The sequence below is a fragment of the Pteropus medius genome, unplaced genomic scaffold, assembly GCF_902729225.1.
Source record: "Pteropus medius unplaced genomic scaffold, Ma_sr-lr_union100, whole genome shotgun sequence".
NCBI lineage: Eukaryota > Metazoa > Chordata > Mammalia > Chiroptera > Pteropodidae > Pteropus > Pteropus medius.
This window is the reverse complement of record NW_024349800.1, coordinates 36,350,602-36,367,967: the sequence shown is the minus strand read 5'-3', so window position 1 is coordinate 36,367,967 and position 17,366 is coordinate 36,350,602. Positions and strand designations below refer to the sequence as shown.

The 17,366-nt window shown below is 41.7% G+C and overlaps 1 protein-coding gene across 2 annotated transcripts in view; it reads left to right on the top strand.

The window, feature by feature from the left end:
* PRKCE (protein kinase C epsilon) overlaps nucleotides 1-17,366 on the top strand; it is a 451,351-nt gene that overhangs the window by 255,671 nt on the left and 178,314 nt on the right. The window lies entirely within an intron of this gene.

Here is a 17,366-nt window from a genome sequence, read left to right as displayed (position 1 = left end):
TCTAGAAGTAGGGTGAGGACCCAGAGTAGGGGCCATTGTGTGTTAGCAGAGTGGCCTTGACTGTGGGATTTGCAGTCAACACAGGCTAGGCAAGATGAGCTACCGGGATACGTGTTTATTTTCTTGCCAAGGAAACAAGAAAGTGATTTCACTTTAATGTTTAATATATGGATGGCCACTAGTATATGTTTATAACATAAGCAAATCTATATCAAAAAATTTTTACTGGCATTTGCTGTCAAAAATGTTTGGAGACCTCTGGCTTAGTTGATCCACGCAGGTCCAAGGAATAGAAGAAACAACATTTCAATCAGAACGTTAGCAAAGGCTTGTGCCCAGTGGCATGTACATACACTTGTGTATGCACATACACTATACACACAGCATGCATTTGCACACTCACACACTCATGCTTGTACTGACACACACGTCACAATACTGCACCCACATACCACATGCACTTTACACATACACACTCACCTTCACTCCACACACACTTATATTTGTTCACAAACACAAACTCTCCCACTCTCATACTCACATACACACACACATACTACACACTCTTAAGCACCTTTTGCTTAATAACCTACAATGACTGAAAACTTAACAGACGCTAATTCCCAACTGAAAAAGTGACTCGTGTGGTAATCCAACGCAGGGACACACGCTCCCAGAAACAGAAGGGGAATTAGCAGCACAGTCGGTCCCTTGGAGAAGCATTAGTGGCTACTTGTTGACTGCCTTAACCCATTCTGATGGATGGGATCAGACCTGGGCCTCAGGAAGTCAGCATACAGTCCATAAGTGAACACTGGAGAGGAGTGGCCAGGGCATTTTCTGCGCATTTCACAAGTTTTGGGCGGACACCATCGGTATGGCCATCTATAGATTAGGTGACCTGAGAGGAAAAGACATGGTCTCTAGCCTTAAGACACCTAGTATTTGGATTCGGAGATAGTGCAGACCTGTGTCAGACTCAGCACTGACAGTTATTTATAACCCGCCAGACTGTGCAGCTCAGAGGAAGGAGGGCCAGGAGGGAGTAGGTCAGTGGAAGATCTTGAATGAAGGAGCAGGACTTCAAGGGGACCTCAAAGGATGGATAATTGAAATAAAAAGGGAGAGAGGAGGGAAAATTCAGACAGCACAGTTCCATCTGATGAGGGACTGAGAACCCACCGAGCTAAAGTCACGCACTCTTAAGCGAGTAGCAGCCTGCTAATTAGCCCATTCAAGCATACACTGGAGGAGCCGAGAGGGACTCTCGTGATGGAAAGTTATTCACCTAGATAACCTTCAAGGTCCACTTGAGCCTGGGATTTTATGAAGCCATGACAGCTTTTCCAGGCTGGCTCTAGCTAGGATGTGATAAATCCACTGATTATGGGGAAGTTGTTCACTGGGATAAAAGACACTTGTTTGGGGGGAAGTTTAGCTCTTTTACACTGATTAACACAGGAGACCCAAGCAAGAGGCTGCAGTTAGCTGAAAGTTCTGTCTCAGTGGGCTCCATCTTTCCAACAAAACTATCCGGGCAAACTTTTGGACACCAGACCTAATCGCTGTTCTTAGTTACTTTTTAAGACATGACACCCCTGGACTGATCCATGATGTGTAGGAACCAGACATTAAAAACTAATTTTTTTTTTTACTTCTCATTTTCATCTGAGGCAGAGCCAATAAGACATTGATTCTATTTCTACCTGTTAAATGTTGACAGAATGAATCATTGTGCCAGTTAGGTTCCAAAGACAGTGCTTATCTGGGTGTACCCTGAGATGCCTGGAAAAAATTTACACGTGGAACAGGATAACATCATTTGGTTGATGGCTTCCAAATTGTACAGGTGAAAACAAAAACCAATACAGGCAACATTTCCTTCCTAGAATCCATTTAGGAGGTGACATAAATGAGCAAGTCTCTTGTATACTTCATGTATGTGTCATGTCCGAAGGAACGTGCAGCCATGGTGATGTGCACAGTCCCTGGTGATGTGCACAGGAACAGCAGGTCCTGGCCCAGGGTGTGCACTTAATAAATTATGTTGGCCTAATGACAAGGTCCTTATAGGACGGACCAGAATATGAATGGAATACAAATTTCCCTCTCCTGTACTTTTTGTTACATAAGCACACTGTTTTTTGATTCTGTAATTAACTCTTGGGCAAGTTATTTAACCTTGAGATTCCATTTTTTCAACAATAAAATGCATTATGATGCATCATATGTATTGTATTTAATTATACAGGTAATTAAATACATATAACCAAATGAATATACCTGTCAAAAGTCTCTGTAAACTTTAGCTTTCATTAAACATCGTTTAAATAATACAACCATATATGCTTACAGGAAAACGTCTAACAATACAGAAGAGTGCTTTCAGGAGTGAAATAGAAGTTGCCAGACCTTCCTGAGCTCTCACTCCCACGCCCAGAAGTTAGCTGCCACTGCAGTTTTCTTACACGCTTCAAAGTGCCGTGCAAATGTACACAATTATTTTAATATCTAGTGCAGATAATCTTTCAACTTTTATAGTATTTTCTAAATTGACAATCATTTTAGCGAAAGACAATGATGCATCTTGTGGGCTAGGACACAGCGGTGAGGATTCAGGAGGATTTAAGACCTCATTTCAGGTAGTTTTCTACTTTTGAAAATTATAGGACATAAATTCCTTCGTTAAAAGACATAATTAAAAAAAAGAGAGAGACATAATTCAGTTTACCCTAAACCTGACATTTATTTCTTCATTTTAAAAAAGGATTTTGTACTTAACATGTACAAAGCACTTAACCAGCCTGTGAAAATTTGAAAGGACCATAACCTGTTATCTCAGCCTGTCTATAGGAGTTGCATGCATGTAACGATAGTACCGGGTACATGCGTATAAAAAGGTGCAAGCAGAGGGCCACAGGAATTCACCATGGGCCTCTCTAGCTAGGGGCTTAGGAGAGGCTTCCCGGGAGACGGTGACGTTTGAACTGGGCCTTGCAGTTCAGTTAGAATTTGGACGGACAAGATGAGAACTAGTTTTCCTACAAAGACCCAACATCTTTGGGATTACAGAGAATTTCTTACTTCCAGATCACTTTTATTCTTTTCTTAAATGTTTTCTAGTTCCACTGTCCCAAATGCCTTTTCAGAGGACAGCGAAGTATGAAGTTCTCAGCAGACACTAGGATATAAAAATGTGTCAGCTGAGTTACATTATCTTGACATCAACTGAGTCTCCACGCCTGCTTTCTTGGGTCCTCTTTATCAAGAGTCCCAGTTTGCAGAATGCACCAAACAGCTGCTGGGGGTTGCGGGGTGGGAAGTGGGCACTGTGTCTATGTTAAGTGAACGAAGGAGAATTTGGAGTCATCATGCAGTGAAACTGCCCTGTCTAGATCATCAGCACAGGATTGTTTTAATTGCTAGAGCCAGAATGACACAGAAAAGCGTTCAGTCCACTCTCATTGTTTTACAAGGTTTAGAGAATGAGGCACCGAGCTGTGGTGTGATTTATGCAAAGACAGATAGTGGGTTGACGGCTCCGTCAGGTGTGGAAAGAATCTAGGTGTCATGAGTCAATTCCAGAGCTCGACCACTGTGACACTCCCACAGGCCCATTCCATGCAGATTCTTGCCCAGATTCATTGACACCACAGCCTTTCAGGACTGAATCAGTTAGTCGGTGACTCAGTTCTACTCCCCATTCTGCTTCACTACTCTAGTTCCACTGACTCCATTCCGACTTCTCGATGCCACTTTTGTTGCACACACTGCGATGGCCTCAGGCATGAGGAAAGGTCTGTGTCTTCCTCAGTGGGGGTTCCTGATGTGTAAGCTCTGCGTGAAAGCCTGAGCCAGCACACAAAAGACAGCTTGGTTAGGGTGGTGGCTGTACTGCTGTATACATTTGTCAAAATCACTGACTTGTACACTTTAGATCTATGCCTTCCACTTTATGTAAATCAGTCCTTAATTTAAAAATTTTTTAAAAAATTGAAGTGACCTCACTTGTAAATCCTTAGAGATTTGGGTGGGTGAGTTCTACCCACCCCCAAAACTATTTTGCTATGGATACCGACGAGGCCCTCAGTCAAGTGAAGACACTTGTCGTCATGCTCCCAGCCATGCCATTCTGCCCCTTTTCCTCTCCAGTCACGGTTCTTCCATTTCTTGCTCCTCTTCCAGCTGCCCTTCCCTGAGGCTTCAGCTGCTACGGATTCCTCTGATTAGGCAGGGGAATGACTGACACACCGATGCACTAAGACTAGGACATGTTCCGGGGAGATGTCAGTCTTAGAGGAGGACCTAAGAGAGACACACAGCATAACAACCAAAGCCACAGCTGTCATTTATTGAGCATATACTATGTGCCAGGCACTGTGCTCAGTGCTTTCCATGAGGCAAATGCTACTATTATTACTACTATGATACTGATAGATAGATCTCTTAAAGAGCGGCTGTGTAATTGTGTCCTGCTGGTAAGGGCCAGAATTAGAATCCAGGCTCCAAAGCCAAGACTCTTTGTCTCTATTTGGTACAGCCTCTTCAGAGGCAAGAATGACTTGCTAATGGTAGACTGTCAGGCACTTCTGGGGAAGAGTGTTTGGTGAGGGGCTTCTCCATCTCCTTCAGTGAGACCACATGAAGGGCCACTTATGCCCACGTGTGAGTCCAGTACTGGATGGCAGAGGTGATAGGCCAAAAAAACGGAGTGGACTCAGTGGTCTGTTTGTGCAAGTTATTTTGTGTTTATTAATGAGTAGCGCTGCCATTAATTCCTCATCTGCAAGGTGAGGGTTGATTATGATGAACCGGACAGAGGGCTTCCAGGGTGCGGGATATTGGCTAAATACCAAGCAAGGTGAGCAGAGTTTGCAGGACCACACTGCAGAGGAGCCCAGAGGAGCCCCGTGTTTCTTAAATCCCTGCCACTATGAGGCTCCAGGCCCTGAAACCTCTGTTAAGATTATCAGTGGCCATGAGCCATGCTCAGTCAGTCTTTGACTAACTGTATAAGAAGGCCATTTGGCCTATTTGCCTTCCCATTTGTTTTCTGGCTTGCTTTACCTGAATCTACTTTTCATTTAAATTTTATGGAAATGAAATGGGTTATAAATGACCCAAGTCAGAACCTTGGGACATGCCGGCTCAGCTTTTCCTGGGATTTGCGGGTAAAGTGTATACGGCCGAAACATCTTTCCAAAGGGGAGAGAAGGCAAGATTCTGGAGAACAGAGCTGTCTAATACCAGAGACATGAGTCTTCTTGTTCAAAGAAAAAGGTCAATAATGGTGAGAGGTGGGGGGAGTCACCCTGCCAGCCCACTACCCCTTAATCTTTTGAGATCCACGCTGCTGTCCCGGGAAACAGCCAGTTGTGAGAAGTTCCTGTCAAAGTGTGTGAGGAGATGGGTTAGGGTCAGTGGAACCAGATTGTGACAAAGGTACCAGCATGATTTGCTGGGCTGATCTTCCCCTGCCTGCCCTATAGGCTTTCTGTGGAAAATAAGTCCAAATAAAGGTGTGTATGACCACATTCCCGATCAGTTCAGGATGCCACCCCAGTGCAAACCTTAGCTATAACCACCCTCCAGAGGGCCCCAACTCCTACACACCATGTGATGTAAAGTGGCCTTGTTTTGGCCTGTAGTTGCGAAGAGCTCTAAGAACTGTCTGATGTGGATTCAGCAAACCGTATGTTACTGCCACCCTCAGAATTGTAGACGTAGGCTATGGAGTCAGACTTGAGTTCAGAGCCTGCTTTGTTACTTTCTATTGTATCATTGTTTAACTTCCTTAAGCCTTAATTTTCTCACCTATAAAATTAGGGTAACAATGTACTTTCCTTGTAAGTGGTTTGTGGAGATTAATGAGATAATATGTGTCAAATCACCTATCACCACGCCTGGTGCACAGCAAATAATCAGTAGCGCCTGTTGTTACCATGATTATGAAATTGCTTCCTCCTTCCTAGCCCTTTGAGTTGCATGGTTTCTGTAACCCTTAACTCCTGTTAAGGTTCAGTCTGCAGGGCCCAGGGGACAGCATCCTCTCAGTCCTCCCACCCCTGGTCTTTCTCTGGCCGCAAACCCCTGGTCGAGTAGCCTGGCTCTGCCTTGACCAAGCTCTCTTTAGTTGGGACCTGCTCTGGTCTTGCAGAGAGGTTCACGTCCTGGTCTCCTGCTCAGTGTCCCAGGGCTTTCCATACACCTGGGCCTGTTCTTGGGCCCAGTCCCATGCTTGGGACCCCGCTCCTGTGCCTGGACCTCCTTGGGCAGCTGGTCACCTGTAGGCACCTCTGCCTCTTTTCTGCCCTTCACTCTCCTTCCTAACTCTTGCCTGTCCAGCTGCCTCCTGCTTGTGCTAGAAACTCTTCTTTGCTTCCCTTTCTCTCTACCAGACTGTACCAGTTGTCAGCTCTGCCCCCTCGAGACTTTTGGTCCCTGGATCCCAGGCCCTCCCATCTGGCATGCCCTACCTACCAGCTAAGTCCCAATTATGACCCAGCAGACCTAGACTCTATGAGATGATTAGCTCCCCTAAGATACCCTATCAGCCACCAAAAGTAATTCACATCAGTATAGGATAGACAGAATACTTTCTGAGCCTCTTTCTATCACATAGTATATTGTTATTGTAAAAATAGTACCACATAAATAAAATTTGGTACATCCATTCAATGGAATATTTTTTACCAATACAGAGAAACGAAGTACTGATACATGCTACAATATGGATGAACCTTGAAAATGTTATGCTACGTATAAGAAGCCAGAACAAAAGACCACATACTGGATAATTCCATTTATGTAACGTGTCTAGAATAGGGAAACCTGTAGAAATAGAAAGTAAATTAGTGATTGCCAGTAGCCTGGAGAGGGGGAAGTGGGGGATGCCTGCTAAAGGTTTTCTTTTTGAGGTGATGAAAATGTTCTACAATTGACTGTGGAGATGATTGCACAGCTGAACATACTAAAAACCATTGAAGGTACACTTTAAATATGTCAGTTCTATGGTACGTGAATTATATCTCAAAAGCTGTTACCAAAAAAAGAAAATGTTAAAAATTTAAAATAATCTTTTTAGTAATACAATGTAAATATAGCTATTTTATTTGTTACATATCATTTGATCTTCAACTACTGGAAGATAATAGTTTTATGTGATTTTAGAGTAGTCATATCACCATACTTTTTAACAAATACTTGTCCATTTTGTTACATAGTCTTTATAACTATTTATAGTCTCTCAGTTTGATATTTTGCTTAATTTTCCAATTGGTAGACATTCTGTTTTCCAGATTGTTGCCGTGACTATCGACAGCATTTCTACAGAACTAAAAATTGTCTTTAGGATTATTTCTTTGGAGTGGGACTAACCTGTCAAAATTTCTTTCAATGATGTTTATAGCCTATTTTCTAGCCTATTTTACCCAATAAAGTTTGAGATGTGAACGCAGCTTAGAAGGAGGAAGAAATGAGAGAACAAGCAGTGTCCTCTTTGCACAGTGATAAAACTCCCTCTCACATAAATGTCTATTGTCGACATGTTAAACACCGGCTAATAACTACAGCTGTAGGGAACAGTTCATCTATAAATCGTATCTGTTTTAAAGTTGTACTGTGCAAGACAATCACTTGTGAGTGTTCACGTGTCACATGTCCAAATTCAGTGGACCGAGGTTAAGTCTTTGCTATACACTAATGTGGCATGTTCAAACAAACGCTCATTGGTACATGGACACACAGAAACTTTTAAAATATTGGAGATATTTCAAAAATAGATGAAAAAACAAGAATAATTACCCTTAGTTAGCAAATATAAAAATTTAATATTTGCTTTGGATCTTTTTCATTGGCTTTTGTTAAAGAAACCGTCAGATACAGTTGACGTCCCCTTGTGGAGGGACCCTGCTCTCCCTCTCTCCCCAGAGGTAACCAACCACTGGGCTGATATTTAGTCCATTTATATATTTGTTTTTTGTTTTGCAATATGTGTGTTTATAAACGTTTTGTGAATTTGATTTTATATGAATGGTATCATATTGTACATATTCTTTTATAATTTTTTAAAGGGAACATTATGTTTTAAAGATTAGTCTGTGTTATAGTAGATCTGGTTCATTCATTTTAACTACTAGATGATATTGTTTGTATGACAAAATCATACTTTTTATCCATTCACTCAGTGGTGGACATTTAAGTTGTTTTCAGTGTTTTACTACCACAGTGTTCCAGTAAACATCTTTGTGTGTGTGTGTGTTGGATATATGTGTGCTAATTTCTCTAGAGTTTACGTAGGAAGCAACTGGGTTATAGGATATACACGTCATCAGCGTAGTTCATTATTGCCATATTGTTCTTCAGCATGGTTATATTAGTTCACATCCCCACTGGCACTGTGTAAGAATCTGTTTCTTTACATTTTCATCAACACTTAGTAATGTCAGATTTTAATTTTTGCCAGTGGATAAGTATAATGTGGCATCTTATAATTGTTTTAATCTGCATTTCCCCAATTACCTGTAAGGTTGAGGATCCTGTTAGGATTATTGGCCAACTGTATGTCTTCTGAGAAGAAACTATTCATATCTTTTGGTTATTTTTTTTTTTTAGATCATTGGTTTCTTATTGATAGTAGGAGTTTTCGATATAGTATACTGAACAACTAAATCGGAATCTATTATGTGTTGCAAATATCTTCTCACGGTGTCTGTGGCTTGTCATTGTACTTTATGGCGTCTTCTGTGCAGTTTCACACATATTTGGCTTGCGCTTTTTGCATTGTTTAATCTTTCCCTCTCTAAATGACAGAGATATTTTTTCTATTTATTTTTTAAGTAAAAGTTTTAATGTTTTTTTTAATTTTTACACTTGAGTCTAATTCTTTTTTCCTCCCCTTTTGTCAACCTGTGTACCTAAGATCATGCTGAGATCAGTTCATGTTTTCTCCACTGACTTTCTTTTTTCAGATCTCTATTCTGTTCTTTGAATCTATCCATCCCTAAGCCTGTACACATTGTCTTAGTAGCTTTGGCCGTGAAACAAATCTTGATGTCTGACAGAGCATGCTCCCATTCTTTATTCTTATTTGTTAATTTGGGGGGCAGGGGAAGGAGCTATTTTTGGCCCTTTGTCTTCTCTGAATTTTAGAATCAACTTCTCAAATTCTGTGAAAAACCTATTGAGGTTTAAATTAGAAATTCATTGATTTTTGAGTTAATTGAGTTTTTAAAAATGATTATAGATCTATTCAGGTTTTTAATTTCTTCCTGAGTTAAATTTTCTTTGAACTTGCCTAAAATAAATCCTTAGAAAAAATTTTCCTAATTAGTATCCTGGGGAACATAACAAAGATGGTTTTAGGCAAAATGAATTTTTAACCAAATGCTGAAGCTATCTTCAGCTTAGGTTTTTTGTTGTTGTTGTTTTGTTTTTGGCATGTATACCTTTAGTAAAATCAACATACTTCCCAAAAATTAATGCTTAGTTTTAATAGTAGGTATAAAAATAGATCACTGCTTTATAGATCATGTAATATATTACCATGTAATGGATATCAGCTAATCTCTGATCTTTAGATGACTGCTTTTGATTTTCACCTTTTTTTAATCTTAAAAATTACAGAATTACAGTTACACTTACTGAGAGTTAATTTTTTTCTATTTCTCCCTTTCTAATTTTGAGGGTAGCTGATCAAGGTGTCACAGCATATTTGTATAGGGAATTCTGGGTAAGGAGAAAATAGCTTTCGAGGTCATCACTAGGTTTATTCCTGACTCTGCCCCAGTTTCCCCAAAGACAACCAGATGCTTGTTTTGTTGATGCCACAGGCCAAGTCTCTAATAAGTAATGGAGTAAAAATGATTCCTGGAACTTACAGCTAGAAGAAGGGAGCGGAGATGACTGGATAACCTGTGATTACAGGACACGTGATGATGGGCAGCGCCCTGCATACTTTTAGACCTACAACACACCCTCGGCGGAGGAGACTGAACATATGCCATCCTCTGAATGCCAGTGCATCTTAGGGTACAGGGCTCCGGAGTCATCCGGGCCACTCCCCTCATTTCCAGGGAGGTCCCTCGATTCAAAGAAGGCAGGGGACTGCCCCACACCGGCAGTGAGTTAGTCAGACCTGGGACCAGAATCCAGGTCTCCTGACCCTGCCTGTCTCATTCTTCTGTGCTTTCTCTTTTTTTCATAAATAGCACTTCCCTGTAGCCCAGACCAGCCTACCTATTCGACAGTGTTCTCTGAGAGACAGCAGGAGAGATTTAGACCAAAAAGTGGAATCTCAGCCTCAACTTTCTTCTGTGTACCTGGCAGGAGGGTTTTGGTCCAATTTATTATCATTAACAATAAAAATAATAGCAAATACAAAAAAAAAAGAAAAGAAAAGAAAAGATTATTGCGAGCACATTCAAGGCAGAGAGAGATAGGTACCCGGGGGTGGGATGCAGGTCAGTGTGGTCACACGCCTATTGGCTCAAAGTGAGAAGTGTTCAGAGATGAGGGCCAGCAGCTGGAGGACAAGTGGGAGGATTGGTGTTCCTTGAGTACCTCTGAGAACTTGGCTTCCCCTAATTAAATACCTTCAAACTACCAGGTTCATTTCTTTGACCTATCTTTGCCCACCGGGTGGCCCCAGATTTTCTGCCTGGGACGGTATTTACTTGACCACCATGACAGCCCCGAACAGTGTCCTTGTACTTCCCCTGGTGTAGTCTATCACTGGTCATGATTGTGAGTTGTATTCCAATTCTTTACATAGCCTTAAACCTTACCCAAGGCCTGGGCGATCGCTCTAAACCAGAGTTCTTCAAACACTAATGCCGTCCAGTGCTGTGCTGGCTGCACCAGATTTCCTGGGGAGCCAACTGAAATTACAGATTTTCAAGCCTCACCTGATGAGACTGGGGAATTGCTCAGGAGTCTGTGGTTGCACCAGGTTTCTAGGTGACCCTAATAAGCAGCATGTCAGAACCATTGATTGACCCAACTTTAACCCAGGGCTCTAGGCGGGCTGGTACCAGTCCATGGCCTGTTAAGTGGGAGGTGAGCAGCAAGTCAGCAAGGGAAGCTTCACCTGTATTTGCAGCCGCGCCCCGGCACTAGCATCACCACCTCAGCTCCACCTCAGATCATCAGGCCTTAGATTCTCATAGGAGCACCAGTCCCTGGTACCAAAAAAGGTTGGGGACCACTGCTCTGAGAAACAGCTTCATATGGACTGTTCAATAAGCAATGTTTCCAGTCACAGTCATCTCCTTAGATATGTTCCTCTACCTTGTAAATCTTTGGGCTTCTCTAATTCCCCTCTAATCCTGACCTTCTCACTGAAACTACATTATATTTATGTGTACATTATCTCTATACCTGAGCTAAACGTTCTCTGGGCCCAGCGAGGAGCCCTCTTGTCATGGGACCACACTTTGTTGTTAACCACAAGATTTGTGCTTTGCTGCCCTTAGGTTTGAAGGTCCTGCCATCACCAGGGCCAGGCTAGACCATGCAGCACCTAACACAATGGGGGCCCCAAGGGAGCTAATGCAGCCCTGTGCTGGCAGCAAAGGCTGAGTGATTCTGTTCAGTGCACAGCCTACACAATCACATACAGTGAGCTTGGTTCTCTCATACCTCATCCTCCGAACTTGTGCCAAGATGGATTAAAGCACTAATAGGGTGGTTTTAGGAGTGTAAAATTTGACAACCCCAGAGATTCAGACTCTCCAAAGAACCCTAAGATCCTTGAGTGCCAGAGCTGAAAGGACTTTATAAATCACCTAGTCCAGTATCTTCATCACACAGATGAACAAACTGAAGCCCAGAAAAGGAAAGGGACTCAGCCAAGAGCACACAACTAGGTGGTGGTGAGCGGGAAAACCTAGGCCCCCAACTCATGATAGTTATGCTTATTCATCACACCATGTGTCTGCCAGGCCTTGTAAGTACCACACAAGACATTGCTATTCTGTTCTGTATATGTAAGAAGTTTATTAAAGTTTAAACCAATAAAACACCCTCCTTTTGCTGAAAGTATTCTAAAGGAACACAAACTACAGAATTTATTATAATATGTCCCTGAACCCCTCATTAAGGGTTCAAATTAAGAGAATATAAAATAACCTCTATTTTACATTGAAATTGCTATGTTAAAATTTAGATTTACCAAACAGTTGAATTAAGGTGTAATTATTAGCATTTCCAAAAAACTTAGCCACTCTTCAAAAGCACTCACCACATGGCTCCCTTAGACAGCACTTAATGTATACTTAAAATTAGGTTTGATTGATAGCAATTTCATTGACATGCAGCTTTCTAAGAACAACTTTTTTAGAAAAAGAACATTGAAAGTGCTTTGTTTAAGCTATGCCACATAACACCAAGGTTCTATTTGGGACAACCAGTTCCTGCTATTAAGGATCTTATAAACTAACAAAACACACACACACACACACACACACACACACACCAGTAGCCAAATAAAGCTATGCAGTATGAGAATTTGTTTTATATGGTAGGCTGGGTTCACCCCAAAAACTAATTTTGTGGACAGGAAGATCAAGCCAGCTGCCATTTTTGACATTACCGAGTGGTATTTGAGATAATGAAATTCTCAAATAATTGATAGCTCCAAAATTACCCTCAATCAATTCTCAGTCCTTAGCATTTGTATTAAATTACCCAGATGATGCTCAGCTCTGAAGCCCCATCTTCTCCCCCGTTGTCACGAGATCCAGGCAAATGCCCACAACACCCCAGTGATTTTGATGGAACACCCCTGGAAAGTCTCAGAATCAGAAGTGACTTGAAAACATACAGCCACCCATGTAATTTCGTCTTGGGGAAGCTGAGACCAAGGCAAGAGACATGACCTACCCAGGGGCCACATATCTGGTTAGTGTCAAAACCAAGACCTTATCTTCCAGTACCAGGCTCCCAGTCAAGGGTGCTTTTCATATGCTTTTCAATTAGGATAGAACATCATCTTTCTCTCCTTTCCTTGAACACCAACTCCCTTTCCTTTTTCTTCCCTTCCTCCATTGGAATACCTCCTCTGGAATACCTATTTCTGAATCATGCCCCAAAAAACTCTGAACCCAAACACTTATTTAATGTCGCTGCTGAGTCAGATGCCACTGGCTCCATCAATACTGTTGTCCATCCTTGCCTCTCCTGATTTTTAATTGCACCACCACCCACTCTTTCCATCAGTGCTTCTCAATCCTGGCTGCACATTATTATCCCCTGGTGAGCTTTAAAGAAATACCACTGCCTGGGCCCCACTCCCGGAGGCTGCAATCCAGTTGTCCGGGGTGGCCTGGGCACTGGCGTATTTCAGTACTCTCCAGGAGAGTCTAATTGAGAGCTAGTATAATGCATTCTAATTTTTGTATACCTGCTGACCAGCTTATGTGGGCGAAGCACAGAGACGGTCAAGTTTTTAGGGGGCGGTGAATGGATTTACCTAAAGCAAAGAAGCGGCACCACCCCTCTTCTGTGATTTTATCTAATGACTTTCCCTAATAAGAAAAACAAGAGACATAGTTAAATGCCATTTTCTATAGCTCTCTTGGTTTTTGGAGTAAAACAAACCGCCTGGCTGTGAAAATGCCCTCATCACCTGATGAACGATGGGGAGAGTAAGAACATAGACTTCTTTTGGGCCAAGAAGCCCAGATCTGGTTCACCAGTGGTTCTCACTTCTGACACTTGGTTAAAAATCCTCTTGGAGGGCTATTCCTTGACCATTTAAATGGGAATCTTTGGAGGTGGAGCCAAAGACTCTTTCAAAGCTCCTCTTGTGCTATAGAGAGAGAGGCTCAAGATTTCTCACTAGGAGAACATAGAAAGTAACCATAAGTGAGGGCTTCTCAGTTTCCCAGATGGTGAAAACTCCAAGTGACCACCTGAGAACTGAGCTGCTGAGGGGAGGGTTGGGTGTCCAGCGTTCAGCCCCCTCACCTGGGGGTAATGTGCTGTCTTGACAGTGCCTCCTTCAGGCCCTCGCAGAGCTGGGCTCAGTTCTCAGCACAGCAGGTGCTCCGGTGTGGACGTGGAATTGCACCATTCTGTTAAGTGGTGCTGTTCTCCCTTTTGTACCTGCATGTCCTTCACACCGCCATTCGCTCTCCGTCCCCTTGATTGCTGACCTTCTAGTCTTAGTTACCTTCTTTCAGGAGATGCTCCTCCTGATGACCCAATAGTCGTAGAAGCTTGTTTCAGAGATTCATGGGTGTGAGGGCTGCAAACTCCCTGGGCCCCTGGAGACAGTTTATAGAAATGCGTCAGGAGTCACCCTCTCTGGGGCCCCTTGTGGCTGCCTTGTTGGAGGGGCAGTTTAGAGTGCCAAATGATAAATGAAGTCTTTGTTGCTCTTTTTTTTCTTGCACTCTTTCCTGTCTCTCAGTAGATGATTCTGATGTTCCAGAGGATGACATAGTCTAGGGCAGTAAGTGATGCTTAAAATTTACTCAGCTGTTGGCCCAGCCGCATCAACATCGCCATCACCTGGGAGTTTGTTAGAAATGCAGATTTCAGGCCCAACCCTAAGCCTACCGCATAGAAACTCAGCAACCTGTGCTTTAAGGAAACTGCAGGAGATTGTGATACAGGCTAAGCTGATGGTTTTGTTTTATACTCAATAGTATAGTGGCTTTTGCCTGTCTCTTTTGTCTCTTTTATACTCAATAGTATAGTGGCTTTTGCCTGTCTCTTTTGTCTACCTGGGGATAATACTTAAACTCGTACTTTAAGCTATAACTGGAAAGGACTGAGCTTTGACAAAAATTATCAGTTTGGATAGTGATCTCTTCAACTTTCCAAGCCTTTTCAATTCTCCCCTCCCACACTGAAGCCCCAATGATTCTGAGCAGGGAAGGACATAGGTCTCAAACCCATTCTCACACATCTCCATGGGAATATTCGAGGGAGTCTGTATATCTAAACCAAGTGAGGACTCATGGTTTCCATTAAAACTTCAACATAATTAAAAGAGTTTAATACCAGTTAGAAAATTTCTGAAGAAAAAAATAATTTCTTTGAAATCATATAATTCCTTATTAGTATTGTATTTTCCATTTATACTTTACTGTAAAATAACCAAAGTACACATAATGAAGTATAACATGAGACTGAATATGATGGCAATAACTCAGCATAATGCTCTTCTTGCATTGCTGTTCTGTGGGATTAAAGGACTAATTAAATTGGCCTATCTAATTCAAACATAAGCATGCATGGAAATAGAAAACTGCCATAGAGGGTGCATATTAACTCAAGTTCCTTGGCGAAAGACTTCTAGAAGAAAAAAGAAATGTATAGGATTTGTTTGATTATTGTTAAAAAGAATAAGAATAAAAAATAATCAAACTCTTATTTCCATCCAAACCTCATTTCAATGTGCTCTCATGAAAGGACTCTAATACATGGAAACAGTTACACGTCAAGAAATGCATGTTCTTACTGCACTGTTGTGGGTCATTAGAGATTGTTAAATTGTTTAGAACCGGGGATGAGTTTTATTTTGTGTAAAGACATTTTCATCACCTTGTACGTGAGGAAAAAGTTCACAAAGATATTTTAGCTATAAGTAGATAAAGGCATCGCTTCTCTTACCTGCTATTGTTGATACTTCAGTATTTCATTCAATTAATTATGGTTAGAACTAATCAGTGGGAATGTTAGGGGTGAGGTTGGGGGCAAGAATACAAAAATCTTAAGGGCCGCTTTTTCTAAAGTAACTAGCAGTGTAGATGGGGAAATAATACGAAAACCACATCGAGTACTCAAAGTGTATATTAAATGTTTAATGAATGTATATCAAATTAAATAGTAAAGACTCCAAGTACTATGGTCATTCAAAGAGGTGGAGGCCCCTGTGGACTGCTCTGGTGAAGCTTTCATCGAAGACTTAGACATCGAAGAATGGGAATGAGCCAGATTAGGAGAGGGGGAAAGAACTGTGTCCTAGGAAGGAGGACAGATGTCATTAGAAGCTTGGAGGGAGGATTAAACGTGACTTCTGTAAGGGGCAGTCGGGAGAGTGACCTGGTTAGTGTGGTGAGGGCATGAGAGGGAGAATGAAAGGCCATCAGGTTCAGGGTAGAGCCAGACAGCGTTGGCGACCAGGTTTGTACCAGATGCCCCAGCTGTCTCTGAACCCCAGTTTACAGTCTCCTGCTCACTTAGGTTCTTAGTTGTAGGCTACTTAAATGTTTCAGGCAGATGTTCATTCTACACTGTTCTCAGGGTGGTTCTTTGTATCTTTAGTAGCTCTTGACTCAGAGCTTAAGATGTAGTAGGTCCTCCCTATCTACTCCCCTCCACACACTTTTTTTTTAAATTAAGATATATTTAATACAGTAAAAATAACCAGTTTTAGTGTACATTTCTGCCAGTTTTGACAAATACATGTAGTCATATAACCACTACCACGATCGAAGTATAAAATACTGTACTTTCATCACCCCCAAAACTCTCCCGTTATCTTTCTCTTTCAAAGTCAAACCCTTTGCTCACTCCCAGAATCCCTTAATTCCTTTTAGGTGCCCATAGTTTTGCCTTTGCCAGAATGTTATTTGCAGGACATCGTTCAGTAAGTATGCAGCTTTTTGAATTTGGCTTTATTTATTTATTTTTTTTCACTTATCGTGGTAGTGATGATCTTTCTAGCTTTCTGTTCCTTTGAATAAATATATCACTTTTACATGATTCAGTTCAGGTGGTCAATGTGGTCTACACAGTTCTCAAAATGTGGTCTCAGACCAACAGCATTAGCATCACCTGTGAACTTGTTAGAAATTAAATTCTCAGCCACTCCCCAAACCTGCTGAATGAGAAACTCTGGGGTCTAGGTCCAGCAGTGTGTGTTTCAGTAAGCCCTCCAAGTAATTCTGATAGGTGCTGAGGAGGTGAAGACATCAAAATTTAGGTCATTTAGAAGAAAATGATTATTATGTAAATGAAATTATGTTAATGAGCTTAAATCTAAGTTCTTCTGTGTTCTTATTCAAATTTGATGAGACAGTGGCCATTGTCTGTTTCAAAGAGAGAAGATCCTTTTTGCCTTCCTTCCAGTCTTTAAAATATTTTTCTGAACTCCTTTAGCCATCACACTCCAACAGGAAATGAGATTTTCCCTTGAGAAATGAGAGGCCATTTCTGATATCTAGGAAGGTTTACAAGTGAGACATCAGTTTCGATAGGGCCAAGTCAGGGGTCCGATGGGTGTATATTTCAGGTTAATAGGTTGAGAATCAACCAGTAGTTCTGGTTAATGAGTTGTCAAGTTTCAGGTCATCCTTACCCAGAAATAACTGAAGTTCTCTTAAGCTGCAAATAAGGCAGTAGAATATTGTACAGGC